The sequence below is a fragment of the Mya arenaria genome, chromosome 3 (genome assembly GCF_026914265.1).
Source record: "Mya arenaria isolate MELC-2E11 chromosome 3, ASM2691426v1".
Taxonomy (NCBI): domain Eukaryota; kingdom Metazoa; phylum Mollusca; class Bivalvia; order Myida; family Myidae; genus Mya; species Mya arenaria.
Window position 1 is genome coordinate 54442166 of NC_069124.1, and position 15568 is coordinate 54457733.

The following is a 15568-nucleotide window of genomic DNA, read 5'->3' on the forward strand; positions in this document are numbered from 1 at the left end:
TAATCATTAAAAACATTTGTAAAGCTCTGTTTTTAATCTGTTCTTACTTTCTCTGTGTTAGTATTGCTACGGAATGCCAAACATCAGGACAGTAGTTTAAATTGGATCTGATAAAATATTTAAAGATAATAAGATTAGTATTGGTTGTTAAAAATTTGCTTAGCCTTCAAAGGATAGTCACTGGCTTAGCTGAATGTTTGTACATTTAAGGAACCTGGCCATCAACGCTTGATAAACTATCTACCTCAGCTCCTAAAAGTTTAACATGTTCTTCACAAATAATAGTGTGATTACGTAAATTGTTCTATTTCTTTTACGCTTTGAGCCAACTATGATTGCGTGAACTTTGTCAGGGTAAGCCTGCATTTGACTGGAAGTAAACCAGTTTATCAAAATATAATTTTCTTCTTCAAGAGTGGTCTTAAGAACATCAGGATGTTTATCACACACATAAAAAATATTATTAATAATAAAAGGCTGCCTTATTGATGAAGTAGAAGATGTCATTGAGAAAGACATGATGTCTCAGTATTAAACATTGATGCACGTCTTTAGGATGGATTTCCACTCACTGGTAGTTTGACCAAGTTTGATCTGTTGTTTTCTGATTTTAAGATAGCCGTGCATAAGTTAACATAATGGGGCTAAGACCATATGCATTAATCTTGTCTAAGATGAGATGATCAAGGGACAGGCAGTCGAATGCTTTTCGGCGGTCCATTAGAACTGCACCTGTATACTGACTGGTATATAGTTATTTTTGATAAAAGGGCCGTCTTTCTTAAAGACAGGAGCTAGTTGTGCTAGCTTAAGACTATTTCGAAAGTATCCTTGGCTTATGATTTCATTGGCCATGTTTCTGATGAGAACTTCTAAAGTATCTTGTTTGCCCAGTTTGAAATGAAAATCAGGTGACATTTGGCAGGTTTCCTGTATTTTGTCAAGACTAGGGTGTATATCTTTAGGCTGAGTTCCAGATATTCCAATTTTTTCGGCTACATTGATGTAAAATGAGTTCATTTTTCGCCACCAGCTTTTCATCAGAAACCATATTTCTTATGTTGTCTTTGAGTATTATTGGATTATCCGATTTATTTGTAGGTTTCTGTGAGAGAAAAGGCTTAATTGTCTTTAGATTTGGGTATTCCACTCCACAGTTCTTTGAAATAAACAGCTACAGATTTTCTTTTGAGCTTGATTTTAATATTTCTGAACTAGCTTTACCAGTTGGTAGTGTTTTGATTTCTGTTATAGGTGTTTTTTGCTTGACGAGGCTTGTAAATAAGATAAAGGTACCTAGAGTCAATGTAAGGGGGTGTATTTACTGTTGGGGTTTTCAGTTTTAATGGGGCATGCTCGTAAATGTCTTGCTTTAATATATGTTCTTTGGCCCAATACATATCATCCATGTCCTCAAAGATATTGACGAGATGGAACGGTGCTTTGGGAAGATGTTTATTAAAATAGTCGTTGTCAATTGTTTTTGTATGACATTTCTTTTCATAAATGGCTCACATTGTTATCTATACTAGTTGGTATGAGGCTGTGTCAGTCGTTTAGGCCGCTTCACCATAAACAAAGAACTTCTCGAGAACAGAACATTAAACTTTACTCACTGTTGTTACAGCGCATTCAAAACGTTTGCCGCTTTTCGTCTCAACCGACATGTAAATGAACTCGATGTTAGGTCTACTGTAAAAGAAGTTGTACGAGAACACATTTGGAATAACTGTAATGTCAGCTATTCTTGGAAGAGCTCGTCCTAACAACCGACTGATCCCCATTGGCAAAATGGTACGCTGACAACACGCTACCTACCTTCACTGACGCAGACATAAAATGATCCACCTGTGTATATGTGACACCTTCTGGACACGTAGTTTTAGCTGTTAGCTAACATGCACAATCCCGCAGGTTGACAATGACTTCGGTAGATCTATTTCATCAGTAAGTGTGGGCAAATGAAAATACATTATTGTTGTCATATAATTGCAGTTGGTATGTATGAACAGTCTTTTTGTTTGGGGAGGCTTTAAAAACGAATTAAATTTTATAAGTACATAATGATTTGTGATCTGGGACGGGAATGGTATATGAGTCCTTGTATCATCGAAATAGAAATATGCTAGACATATCGTCTTAATAATACACATTAAAGTAAAAAGAAAAGGTCCTCGACATGACTATTCCCTTGATCAATCTGTGGTTTGAAAGTCAGTTCGAAAAACTTGCGATGTGTGTTTGATATTCCATTGAATGGCAATAGGTGCCTTACAGCAGATATCACTCAAGCGAAATAACTCCTCCCTTCAACCGAAGAATACTTTCGACAACTGATGTCCCTTCTTATGCAGATCAAAACAACACGCGTGCATTTATAAGCATTACACGGGTTTGAAAGATACCTACTTGTGAAAAACTTTATTTGAAAAAAAATATAATCATAAACTACCAGCTATATTTACTCTAGTGAAAGAAACACGGCCATTAAAAAACTGTAACGTATATCCTTTTAATGCAATCATACATATGACAACAACATAATGTTATATTAGGATGACTTCGATCCTGTCATTGGTCCATCGAGTTTCATTGTGTTAAAATGAATGTTGCGGGGTTATCTGTAAGTAAATCTGACCTAACTTTGGCCACTTAACGACCTATAACGTCGTTTTGATTAGCTTCTTAATTGCATTGGCACTACGCAATTTTTAATGCGGCACTACGCAATTTTTAATGCGGCACTACGCAATTTTTAATGCGGCACTACGCAATTTTTAATGCGGCACTACGCAATTTTTAATGTTGCAACGCTCAAACCTCACAGTGTTCTTATAATAATGATATTCCGATATTATACTTTACTTCCCTTTGATAAAATACGAAGAAATAAAATACAAGTTAGATATATTTTTCTTCGGCATAGATTCATTACATTATTAAAAAGTATTAACAATCAAAAGTAGTGAGATAGATTAATTTACCAAACATGTCGTGATATAATACATTGTTCATTAAATACGGGATGACTACGAAATGTATTTTCATAGACAACACACTATCGTAAATCCAAAAGCAAGGGGGAATTTATAATGGGACCCATGAAAGGAAATTGACTGGAAATGTTCACGAGATTTGCCGATACATGGTGACAACAGTAAAGAATTTCTTAAGCTTTTCATTAACCCGGGAATATCCGCCTTTTAATAAAACCAAACAGCTCTACCGTATGATTGGACAGTGTCTGATTATGGTGCGACGAGCACTAAATTAACTTTACTGGCGGTCTCGCTTATCAGGACTAATCAAATCCAAACATAGAGGAGTTCTTAGTCCGAGTCAGGCCGTAAGCTGGCCAATTTATATTCTTTGTAGAAATGTCCTAAAATACAATTACCTTATAGATCTGCAATCAGAATGAGTACTTTTATGAGTATATTCCACCAGTGAAGAACATATCCTTCCCGTTCGTGTATACTTAACATCAAGATATGTCTAATGAAGTACAGAAAAACATACAATCTGGACTCAAGTATATTCAAACCCTTTAATACCACTATTTTCGACATTCAAAAGTATTATACAATTATTGTTTTTTTTATAAAATGTTGACTTCGCAACTGATAATTGACGCACAATATCTTATTCAGATTCTAAGTTTCAAAGCAAATTATCATTCATTTTGTTTTACATTTTAAGAAATTCCAATCAGTAGATTTGATTAAACAATCATCGTTAACCCATTGGGACGTAACAAGTTAATTAATTAAATTACGCAAGGACGGCACTGAGTACGTTGTAAAAACAAAGCATAAACACGTATATGTTACAGCCAAATGTAACATGTCATTCAAGAAGAATAAAAGATACATGCGTTTTATACGAATTCATAATTTAGATAGGGGAATAGACATTTCCTGTATAAACACTGGCGTTGAAACGTTGAAACATGTTCTATTCTTTGTCCAACCGTACAACATGTGTTTATCAATATTTAGACGAATATACTCGTTTGAAACATAATTCGTGCTGCAAAATTTGCAGACATCAAAATACGAAAAGTTGTATCATAAGTAAGATTATGAGAGGAAATGAACATGCAACATCATTATCTTTATGTAATTGATTAATTTGTAATTTGTTAACAAAAAAGCATAATCCTGCGTAGGGGTAATTTCCACAACTTTTCAAATATCACACAAGGGTGACCAGAGTTGTAAAAAATCGGAACGTAACAGGGTTTTTTAAATAATTTATTTCAATTCAGAACGTTGCATTCTGTTTATACCATTTGATTTTTTTCGAGATGAATAATATTTAAACATTATCATTGTCTAATATTACAAATCGAGGGAATTCTTAGTAAAATACAATGCTGTGTGTTCCGTAAAATGTTGGTTGTCTTGAAACTCGTTTATATTGTGCACTGCAATCCATCGTAAAAATAATTTCAACATAATGTTTTTATAAATCGCTATCATAAATGTTAAAATAGGAGTTGCTTGCGATACCGTGAAAATTCACTATATATGTTTCAGCATGTTGTTATTTTGTGATCAGGCCACGGGCGAAGATAAAATGCCCGTATGGAACTCCTTTTTTAATGGTCATCACATCGAAGTTACCTCCCTTGTTGAAGACAGTCGTCTGTAGCATCATAGAAACCTTGTCTTGTGGCAATATTTAGAATGCTAATTAACTATTTCTCACTTCAAATGTCACAAAAAAAAAGTATTCACGCATCTTTCATGAAATAATGCTCCACTCTCATCAGTACTATTTAAAGACCTTTTTGACTATTAACATAATTTGAATCAATGCGCGCATATCCATGACAACCACGAGTTATCAAATATCCATACGCATTATTTTCACTACGCACAAAAGAGTTCCGGCAAAAAATACATTTTTATTTAATTTTGTTTAACTGAGGTGGGAGAAAAAGCATCTACCATAGCCGCTCGTATAAGATAGGTTCATACCGACCCTCGCGCAGGGTGTTTTGCGGAAACTCGGTAAACCTCGTTTCCCGAAAACACCCTACGCTCGGGTCGGAATTAACCTATCTTACACTCTCGGTCATGGAAGATACTTATACTCAAACTTAATTCCTAACAAAGCTTCAGGCCCAGATCAGATAAAGCCTATCATCCTGAGAACCTTTTCGACTTCACTTTCACCCATTCTGAAACATCTCTTCCAAAAGTACATTGACATTGGATCTCTACAGGCCCATTTCTCTTTCAATCATGTATTTTGTGCAAACAATATAACATATAATCGAATCCTCTATTTCAAAACACCTTACTTAGATCATTGCCTTTTATGAACTCCAACATTCCCTTCTGGGAAAAGCGCTCTTGTGTATCCCAGCTCCTTATGCTGGTTGATGATCTTGTCAAATCCCTCCATAACAAAAAGCAAAATGATCTAAGCAAGGCTTTCGACAAAGTCAGTCATGGGAAACTTTCCCTCAAACTTCATGGCAATGGCATCAAAGGCCCTGTCGTAAAATGGATCAAAGGGTTTCTTGATAGCTGATGTAAGACTGTTTGTCGAAAACGAGTCTTTGTCAGAAATTCTCCAGAAAGCTCTTTATATACTTGAACATTGGAGGCATGAATGGGACATGGAATATGTCCCATCTCAATGCAAAATCTTTCACATAACACAGTTCACTCTTCACCATTGCTTACTAGAATAGGTATCTTCAGAAAAATACCTGGGTGCTGATCTTTCTTCAGATATATCGTGGGTTCGAGCCCCAGTGGAACAATTCTTTATTTTACTTATTTCTTTGTCTGATCAAGCTAGTCAGTGATTTAGAAATTATAATAAGATCAAGTGAAATGTTTGCGGTCAATATGTCAAACCAGTCAGTGTATGTTTACTTTAGGGTGTCGATCTTTTTACAACATATTTACAAAGTCCAATCAGAAGCGAGACGGAGCAAAAATCAGATTTAAATTTGAAGAAAAACGCTGGACTTTTCTTACTTATTGCATTATTAAAACCATATATAAAACTCGTTGAAAAATATTTCTGATGCTTGTTTTGGAATCAAAGTATATGGGGGATGTGGCTCGGTGGTAGAGCGTTCGCTTTGCATGTGAAAGGCCCCGGGTTCGATCCCCGGCATCTCCATATAATTTTATTTGATTAACGTCGTTTGCTTTAATTATATATAAAAGCATAAAAGACCAAGTCACCGGTTCCGTAGTGTAGTGGTTATCACGCTCGCTTCACACGCGAGAGGTCCTGGGTTCGAGCCCCAGCGGAACCATTCTTTTTCATTTTCCTTATTTCTTTGCTTTAATAATCAAGCGAGACAATGATCAAGAAAAATATAATAAGATCGAGTAAAATGTATGCGACCAATGTGTCAAACCAGTCAGTGTACGTCTATTCGTGGATGTCGTCTGTCGATCTTCTTACAACATATTTAAAAATGCAATCAGGAGCTTGACGGAGCAAAAATCAGATTTAAATGTGAAGAAAAACGCTCGACTTTTCTTACTTATCGCATTATTAAAACCATAAATAAAATTAACACGTTAAAATATGTTTGTGATGCTTGTTTTGTAAATTATAAGGGGATGTGGCTCAGTGGTAGAGCGTTCGCTTTGCATGTGAAAGGCCCCGGGTTCAATCCCCGTCATCTCCATATAATTTCATTTAATTAACATTGATAACTTAACTTATATATTAACATCATCATATAACGGCCAAGTCGTTGGTTATCACGCTCGCTTCACACGCGAGAGGTCCTGGGTTCGAGCCCCAGCGGAACCACTCTTCTTCATTTTCCTTATCTCTTTGATTAACCAAGCGAGTCAGTGATTAAGAAAATTATAATCAGATCGAGTAAAATGTTTGTAGTTAATATGTCAAACTAGTCAGTGTATGTTAACATTACGGTGCCTATCTTTTTACAACATATTTTGGAAAGTCCAATCCGAAGCGGGACGGGGCAAAAATCAGACTTAACTGTGAAGAAAAACGCTCGACTTTTATTACTTATTGCATTATTAAAACCATATATAAAACTCGTTGAAAAATATTTTTGATGCTTGTTTTGGAATCAAAGTATATGGGGGATGTGGCTCAGTGGTAGAGCGTTCGCTTTGCATGTGAAAGGCCCCGGGTTCGATCCCCGGCATCTCCATATAATTTCATTTGATTAACATCGTTTGCTTTAATTATATATAAAAGCATAAAAGACCAAGTCATCGGTTCCGTAGTGTAGTGGTTATCACGCTCGCTTCACACGCGAGAGGTCCTGGGTTCGAGCCCCAGCGGAACCATTCTTTTTCATTTTCCTTATTTCTTTGCTTTAATAATCAAGCGAGACAATGATCAAGAAAAATATAATAAGATCAAGTAAAATGTATGCAGCCAATGTGTCAAACCAGTCAGTGTATGTCTATTCGTGGATGTCGTCTGTCGATCTTCTTACAACATATTTAAAAATGCAATCAGGAGCTTGACGGAGCAAAAATCATATTTAAATGTGAAGAAAAACGCTCGACTTTTCTTACTTATCGCATTATTAAAACCATAAATAAAATTAACACATTAAAATATGTTTGTGATGCTTGTTTTGTTATAAAATTATAAGGGAGATGTGGCTCAGTGGTAGAGCGTTCGCTTTGCATGTGGAAGGCCCCGGGTTCGATCCCCGGCATCTCCATATAATTTCATTTAATTAACATTGATAACTTAACTTATATATTAACATCATCATATAACGGCCAAGTCGTTGGTTATCACGCTCGCTTCACACGCGAGAGGTCCTGGGTTCGAGCCCCAGCGGAACCACTCTTCTTCATTTTCCTTATCTCTTTGATTAACCAAGCGAGTCAGTGATTAAGAAAATTATAATCAGATCGAGTAAAATGTTTGTAGTTAATATGTCAAACTAGTCAGTGTATGTTAACATTACGGTGCCTATCTTTTTACAACATATTTTGGAAAGTCCAATCCGAAGCGGGACGGGGCAAAAATCAGACTTAACTGTGAAGAAAAACGCTCGACTTTTATTACTTATTGCATTATTAAAACCATATATAAAACTCGTTGAAAAATATTTCTGATGCTTGTTTTGGAATCAAAGTATATGGGGGATGTGGCTCAGTGGTAGAGCGTTCGCTTTGCATGTGAAAGGCCCCGGGTTCGATCCCCGGCATCTCCATATAATTTTATTTGATTAACATCGTTTTCTTTAATTATATATAAAAGCATAAAAGACCAAGTCATCGGTTCCGTAGTGTAGTGGTTATCACGCTCGCTTCACACGCGAGAGGTCCTGGGTTCGAGCCCCAGCGGAACCATTCTTCTTCATTTTCCTTATTTCTTTGCTTTAATAATCAAGCGATACATTGATCAAGAAAAATATAATAAGATCGAGTAAAATGTATGCGACCAATGTGTCAAACCAGTCAGTGTATGTCTATTCGTGGATGTCGTCTGTCGATCTTCTTACAACATATTTAAAAATGCAATCAGGAGCTTGACGGAGCAAAAATCAGATTTAAATGTGAAGAAAAACGCTCGATTTTTCTTACTTATTGCATTATTAAAACCATAAATAAAATTAACACGTTAAAATATGTTTGTGAAGCTTGTTTTGTAATAAAATTATAATGGGGATGTGGCTCAGTGGTAGAGCGTTCGCTTTGCATGTAAAAGGCCCCGGGTTCAATCCCCGGCATCTCCATATAATTTCATTTAATTAACATTGATAACTTAACTTATATATTAACATCATCATATAACGGCCAAGTCGTTGGTTATCACGCTCGCTTCACACGCCAGAGGTCCTGGGTTCGAGCCCCAGCGGAACCACTCTTCTTCATTTTCCTTATCTCTTTGATTAACCAAGCGAGTCAGTGATTAAGAAAATTATAATCAGATCGAGTAAAATGTTTGTAGTTAATATGTCAAACTAGTCAGTGTATGTTAACATTACGGTGCCTATCTTTTTACAACATATTTTGGAAAGTCCAATCCGAAGCGGGACGGGCAAAAATCAGACTTAACTGTGAAGAAAAACGCTCGACTTTTATTACTTATTGCATTATTAAAACCATATATAAAACTCGTTGAAAAATATTTTTGATGCTTGTTTTGGAATCAAAGTATATGGGGGATGTGGCTCAGTGGTAGAGCGTTCGCTTTGCATGTGAAAGGCCCCGGGTTCGATCCCCGGCATCTCCATATAATTTCATTTGATTAACATCGTTTGCTTTAATTATATATAAAAGCATAAAAGACCAAGTCATCGGTTCCGTAGTGTAGTGGTTATCACGCTCGCTTCACACGCGAGAGGTCCTGGGTTCGAGCCCCAGCGGAACCATTCTTTTTCATTTTCCTTATTTCTTTGCTTTAATAATCAAGCGAGACAATGATCAAGAAAAATATAATAAGATCGAGTAAAATGTATGCGACCAATGTGTCAAACCAGTCAGTGTACGTCTACTCGTGGATGTCGTCTGTCGATCTTCTTACAACATATTTAAAAATGCAATCAGGAGCTTGACGGAGCAAAAATCAGATTTAAATGTGAAGAAAAACGCTCGACTTTTCTTACTTATCGCATTATTAAAACCATAAATAAAATTAACACGTTAAAATATGTTTGTGATGCTTGTTTTGTAATAAAATTATAAGGGGATGTGGCTCAGTGGTAGAGCGTTCGCTTTGCATGTGAAAGGCCCCGGGTTCAATCCCCGTCATCTCCATATAATTTCATTTAATTAACATTGATAACTTAACTTATATATTAACATCATCATATAACGGCCAAGTCGTTGGTTATCACGCTCGCTTCACACGCGAGAGGTCCTGGGTTCGAGCCCCAGCGGAACCACTCTTCTTCATTTTCCTTATCTCTTTGATTAACCAAGCGAGTCAGTGATTAAGAAAATTATAATCAGATCGAGTAAAATGTTTGTAGTTAATATGTCAAACTAGTCAGTGTATGTTAACATTACGGTGCCTATCTTTTTACAACATATTTTGGAAAGTCCAATCCGAAGCGGGACGGGCAAAAATCAGACTTAACTGTGAAGAAAAACGCTCGACTTTTATTACTTATTGCATTATTAAAACCATATATAAAACTCGTTGAAAAATATTTTTGATGCTTGTTTTGGAATCAAAGTATATGGGGGATGTGGCTCAGTGGTAGAGCGTTCGCTTTGCATGTGAAAGGCCCCGGGTTCGATCCCCGGCATCTCCATATAATTTCATTTGATTAACATCGTTTGCTTTAATTATATATAAAAGCATAAAAAACCAAGTCATCGGTTCCGTAGTGTAGTGGTTATCACGCTCGCTTCACACGCGAGAGGTCCTGGGTTCGAGCCCCAGCGGAACCATTCTTTTTCATTTTCCTTATTTCTTTGCTTTAATAATCAAGCGAGACAATGATCAAGAAAAATATAATAAGATCAAGTAAAATGTATGCAGCCAATGTGTCAAACCAGTCAGTGTATGTCTATTCGTGGATGTCGTCTGTCGATCTTCTTACAACATATTTAAAAATGCAATCAGGAGCTTGACGGAGCAAAAATCAGATTTTAATGTGAAGAAAAACGCTCGACTTTTCTTACTTATCGCATTATTAAAACCATAAATAAAATTAACTCGTTAAAATATGTTTGTGATGCTTGTTTTGTTATAAAATTATAAAGGGGATGTGGCTCAGTGGTAGAGCGTTCGCTTTGCATGTGAAAGGCCCCGGGTTCGATCCCCGGCATCTCCATATAATTTTATTTAATTAACATTGTTTGCTTAACTTATATATTAACTTCATCCGATAAGGGCCAAGTCATCGGTTCCGTAGTATAGTGGTCGCTTCACACGCGGGAGGTCCTGGGTTCGAGCCCCAGCGGAATTATTCTTCTTCATTTTACTTATGTTTTACCTAATCAAGCGATTAGCGATTGAGGGATTTAGAATATTATCAAAAATAAATTAAATTGTTTCAGGTGAATGTTTTAAACCAATAACTTTGCGTTTTTAGGGTACCGATTTTTAACAATTTATTTATAAATTCCTTTCCGAAAGGGAGTGCTCTGAAGTGCTGATTGAGTAGTAAGCCATAAGACTGTTATACAAAACTGATATCGGACCCGTGACTGGTTTGTGGGTCACTCGCATAATTATATGTATCAAGAAGATCAGGTTTATCTGTTAAAAAGCGCTCTGCATATGTCACGTACCGCAATATTAAAACCATATGTGAAATTAACACGTTTAAGTTTATTTGAAAATTTGGTATCGCTAGTAAAGTATTTGCGGGATGTGGCTCAGTGATAAAGCGTTCGCTTTGCATGTGAAAGGCCCCAGGTTCGATCCCCGGCATGTCCATGTGATTTTATATGATTAGCACCGCTTGCCTTATAACTATGAATAGCTTAAACATGTTAAGACCATGTCGGTTCCGTAGTGTAGTTGTTATCACGCTCGCTTCACACGCGAGAGGTCCTGGGTTCGAGCCCCAGCGGAACCAAGTTTATTTTTTACTAAAGTTTTTGTCCTTATCTAGCGATCGACTAGACAGTGGTTACGAATGTTACAAGAGATCGAGTAATTGTTTGCGGTCTTTTCACAACACATTTACAGATTGAGTAGTAGAATATTACGTGACATCAGAATCACGGCATATTTGTGGTAATATGGAGATTTAATGTCTAAGTTAATGGCCAAATAAAGCAAACATTCAATTAAAATGGGGACTGAATCCGGGGCCGTTCACAAGCAAAGCAAACGCTCTACCACTGATAAGAAAGGACGACAGAGCGTTCTTCCATATATTATTAATCAACTATTACGTATTTGACGAGATACAGAGACAATTGCGGTACCAATACCAGACAATTGAAGACAATATATGCCAGAACTCGCTCAATATCGACCAAACTCGGCCAATATCCAGTTTGCTTGGCTAAAAAAACTCGCCTAATATAAGATTTGAGAAATGGGCCACTTTCATTAGCTGTCGAAACTCGCCTAATATGAGAAATATGCCGGAAATTATTTTTAAAGGTAGCCATTTTGCTTTTCGTTTTCCGACTGTTTTGAAAAAAAATGTGCTTCGTATAAACTCATTCGGGATACTTGAACCTATTGAATGATTGAACCACCTTGTACGGTTTGATATTGCAGTTGTATTTTACCCGTTTGTGGATTTTACGACTATTACGATTTTGTACACCGACAAAATGGACGACGAAGGGATCGAACCCGGGGCCTTTCACATTACAAAGCGAACGCTCTTCCACTGAGCCACATTCCCTTTTACTTTGTTTACAAAACAAGCATCATGAAAATACTTCAACGAGTTAATTGCAATAATTGGTTTGTATATTGAGATTCGTGAGAGAAGTCGAGTGTTTCTCTTGACGGTGAATCCTGAATTTGTTCATACATATAATGATGCAAGTGATCCACAAATAAGTCATGAATTTGATGGTCAGTTTATTGAACATCTTTATTAAATAAACTTCTTGACTATGCGATTCCGAGCTTTCTGCTCCGCCCTGCTTCGGATTAGGACTTTGTGAAATTGTTGTAAAAATATCGACACCCTTAAATATACATACAGTGACTGGCTTGACATATTAACTGCAAACATTTTACTCGAGCTTATTATAGTTTTCTTAATCGCTGAAAGCGTCTGATCATAATATCCCGTATATAATTCACTCCTGGTGTATGCCTTCTTTTTCGCTTGTACGCTATACTACGATATACGGCAGAGACTGTAGGACCATTTTGTTTAGTTCATTATAGATTTTATCCAAGCGCACATCACTGTTCAAGAAGAACGTGCCTTGAAACATCGACTCTGTTTTGGAAAAAAAACACGAAAAACACAAACCAAACCTTAAATAGTCTTGGAATAGTGGGCATGTATCCGTCGAGACCGCATGTTTACTCACAGAAAGAGACGTCATGCAGGTCATCAGAAAGGCGTCCTATCGTAATATTCTATTCGTTATATTCCTGACTATTTTATCATTCCTGTTTATGTTTAGGTTTTAATTTGATTTAAATTTACCGCTTTCTGTCAAATTTTCAAGTATGGAATGGCTTGTTGTTGCGCAGATAAATATGTTACTTACTTTTGTGTATTAGGTCAAGGGAGGCTTCTCCAGCGAAACGAGGTCAGAGGGTGCAGAATTCACTTTATTAGGCAAAATAAGAAGAAAATGTTTTACAACTCAGCAAAATAACAAATTGCTAATACGTTAACAATTATCAAATGTCACAGCGCAAAAATAACAAACACAAACGGTACTTATTTTACGAGTTTACACTTATCGTCTTTATCTAGATACGTAACGCGGCCATTTTAACAAAGTGAATGTTCGTGGGATTTTTTGACGATAATTATATGCAGAATTGAGGTAAGTTCGTGAGTCAATCGCGATTAATATCGAGGACGCGATTTCGCTTTCTTCTTTGTATTGGCGAGCTACTCGTGTTTATGATAATGTTACACTTTATGAACTCCGAATTGGCAAACAACTAGTTGTCTAGGTAGATTGGAAGATCGGTGTTCTCTGCTTCGTGCTTGTCCTCGTGTTTCTCTGAAGAGCCATGTTCCTGAATATTTGCATGCTTCTGGTGGAGTGATTAAAATTAGGTAATTTTATGAATCTAAAACTTGAAAAATGGGGCGGTTTTCTTGGTGTGTGTTCTTTCAGATTGTGTTGGAGCACTGGCCAGAGACGGGGAAATGGTGCATTTCAGAAGGTTATGCTGATGGAAGGAATGGATTGGATTATAGCTGAGACTTGCAGTCGATGTCTCCGAGATTATTTGAATATCGGATATTGAATGAAGTCGAATCGCCGGGACGCTGGAGACAAAGAGTGATTTGAGTTTGTGTTTATCTCTTATATCTTTGAGTGATTCCAGGGAAGTTTCCTTATATAGATTGTTGAGGAACACCAGCAATGTCTCATTGTTTACAGACTGCCGTTCAATATTTTTGACATAACTTCTTCTTCCTTGACGTTCTATAGAACATTGATTCTTCTGTTCAGCATTAATTCAACAAAACCACGACTAGATCTTTACTTCATTATTTTAACAGGTTTAAGTTTCATAGTACTCTATATCAAATTCTCAATGATATACAGTCCGCACCCTCATTAACCTTTATACGATTATCCTCAATCATCACCCCTTATCTATTACACTGTAGAAGACTCACTTTACGTGTACCCCTCTATATAACGCTGAGTTTCTTAAGTATCTAATACAGTTACCATGGTTTTTCCAAAACAATTAACCATTCAAATAAAACATAAACTTCGTGACGAAAGCTTCTCTTGTCTCTGTTATTTTTTATCATTTTAGTGCATCGCGAGTAACATACATATTACTGGGCTAAAATATAATGCTGTGTTTCTTGTTTTTATTGCAAATGCGCATAGCCTTATAAAAGGAAAGATATTTGAACACAAAACAAATGTTTATAGAGAAGAATTGTTTTATACTATGTAAAATCCGGGTTTAACTTTCCAGCTATATTGTATGTAATTAGCAGTGCATACTTATATATAAAATCATTAAAATGAAATGAAAAAGACAAAATTAAAAGCTTGAAACAACATTTGTTTTCCTTTTATTTAATTATCTGTTAAAGTACATAATGAAGTCTAATTAAAGATGAAAATGACCAATAATACGACCAACGCACAGTATACGCCATGAACGATACATGTATACACGATCTTGTCTTTCCCGAAAACAAATTCAATTTTTCCGAGTAATCGAGTACCCGAGTACTCGATCTAAAGATTGTCCGAGTATTCGAGTACCAATTTTACTACTCGTTGCCATCCCCATTTTATAGTGAATTATGTTCGTTGCCTCTCCATACGGGAAATAGCATAGAAAAGTATAAAAGTTTTAACATTACGAAGTACTTTGTTTGCATATTATGGATTTGTGCAATATATAATTTATTGTTTTCAAAATATGCTGTATTCAACTTATACTTTAATTGCCATACAATTGTATAGTTTTTTTGAACTAATATATAAGAATAATATAATGATTTAGGTACATGTAGATCTCTTTTTCAATGTGTATTGTATTATTATTATTATTTGTATTATTATTATTATAATTATTATTATTTTTGTTGTTGTTGTTGTTGTTATTATTATTATTATTATTATTATTATTATTATTATTATTATTATTATTATTATTATTATTATTATTGTACACAAAAGCCTTCTTTGATGTAAGATTTGACTATTTCTCCGTTTAATAGAAAACACTTGAAGAGACATATAGTTATGAATTTGCCCCTCACTTTTTCAACTCTTTTGGTACCTATATCGAGTTCAAACGAGTACAAGATAATCTTAGGACAACATTTAAATTAGCATGGAAACCTGAATCGACGTGAAATGACTACGACTTTACATGTGAAAGTGCAAGGCATTTAGCTGTTTCCCACTGTATTTGTTCAAGAAAGTAGTTACGTTGGTAAACTCACCAAATGTAAAGCGCCTTTATACAGTTCATGCTACATGAAAAG

At 35.9% G+C, this 15568-nt stretch overlaps 16 non-coding genes across 16 annotated transcripts; all 16 read left to right on the plus strand.

Moving 5' to 3' along the window:
* Positions 1–6072: 6072 nt before the first annotated feature.
* Positions 6073–6144, plus strand: Trnaa-ugc (transfer RNA alanine (anticodon UGC)). The gene has a single exon. It is a non-coding gene; the product is annotated as a tRNA-Ala (tRNA).
* A 66-nt stretch (positions 6145–6210) lies between these two features.
* On the plus strand, positions 6211–6283 carry Trnav-cac (transfer RNA valine (anticodon CAC)). Its single transcript has one exon. It is a non-coding gene; the product is annotated as a tRNA-Val (tRNA).
* Positions 6284–6592: 309 nt separating this feature from the next.
* Positions 6593–6664, plus strand: Trnaa-ugc (transfer RNA alanine (anticodon UGC)). Its single transcript has one exon. It is a non-coding gene; the product is annotated as a tRNA-Ala (tRNA).
* Positions 6665–7093: 429 nt separating this feature from the next.
* Positions 7094–7165, plus strand: Trnaa-ugc (transfer RNA alanine (anticodon UGC)). The gene has a single exon. It is a non-coding gene; the product is annotated as a tRNA-Ala (tRNA).
* Positions 7166–7231: 66 nt separating this feature from the next.
* Positions 7232–7304, plus strand: Trnav-cac (transfer RNA valine (anticodon CAC)). The gene has a single exon. It is a non-coding gene; the product is annotated as a tRNA-Val (tRNA).
* Positions 7305–7618: 314 nt separating this feature from the next.
* Positions 7619–7690, plus strand: Trnaa-ugc (transfer RNA alanine (anticodon UGC)). Its single transcript has one exon. It is a non-coding gene; the product is annotated as a tRNA-Ala (tRNA).
* Positions 7691–8119: 429 nt separating this feature from the next.
* On the plus strand, positions 8120–8191 carry Trnaa-ugc (transfer RNA alanine (anticodon UGC)). The gene has a single exon. It is a non-coding gene; the product is annotated as a tRNA-Ala (tRNA).
* Positions 8192–8257: 66 nt separating this feature from the next.
* Positions 8258–8330, plus strand: Trnav-cac (transfer RNA valine (anticodon CAC)). Its single transcript has one exon. It is a non-coding gene; the product is annotated as a tRNA-Val (tRNA).
* Positions 8331–8644: 314 nt separating this feature from the next.
* On the plus strand, positions 8645–8716 carry Trnaa-ugc (transfer RNA alanine (anticodon UGC)). The gene has a single exon. It is a non-coding gene; the product is annotated as a tRNA-Ala (tRNA).
* A 428-nt stretch (positions 8717–9144) lies between these two features.
* Trnaa-ugc (transfer RNA alanine (anticodon UGC)) lies at positions 9145–9216 on the plus strand. Its single transcript has one exon. It is a non-coding gene; the product is annotated as a tRNA-Ala (tRNA).
* Positions 9217–9282: 66 nt separating this feature from the next.
* On the plus strand, positions 9283–9355 carry Trnav-cac (transfer RNA valine (anticodon CAC)). Its single transcript has one exon. It is a non-coding gene; the product is annotated as a tRNA-Val (tRNA).
* Positions 9356–9668: 313 nt separating this feature from the next.
* Trnaa-ugc (transfer RNA alanine (anticodon UGC)) lies at positions 9669–9740 on the plus strand. The gene has a single exon. It is a non-coding gene; the product is annotated as a tRNA-Ala (tRNA).
* A 428-nt stretch (positions 9741–10168) lies between these two features.
* On the plus strand, positions 10169–10240 carry Trnaa-ugc (transfer RNA alanine (anticodon UGC)). Its single transcript has one exon. It is a non-coding gene; the product is annotated as a tRNA-Ala (tRNA).
* A 66-nt stretch (positions 10241–10306) lies between these two features.
* Positions 10307–10379, plus strand: Trnav-cac (transfer RNA valine (anticodon CAC)). Its single transcript has one exon. It is a non-coding gene; the product is annotated as a tRNA-Val (tRNA).
* Positions 10380–10693: 314 nt separating this feature from the next.
* Positions 10694–10765, plus strand: Trnaa-ugc (transfer RNA alanine (anticodon UGC)). The gene has a single exon. It is a non-coding gene; the product is annotated as a tRNA-Ala (tRNA).
* Positions 10766–11442: 677 nt separating this feature from the next.
* Positions 11443–11515, plus strand: Trnav-cac (transfer RNA valine (anticodon CAC)). Its single transcript has one exon. It is a non-coding gene; the product is annotated as a tRNA-Val (tRNA).
* Positions 11516–15568: the final 4053 nt, after the last annotated feature.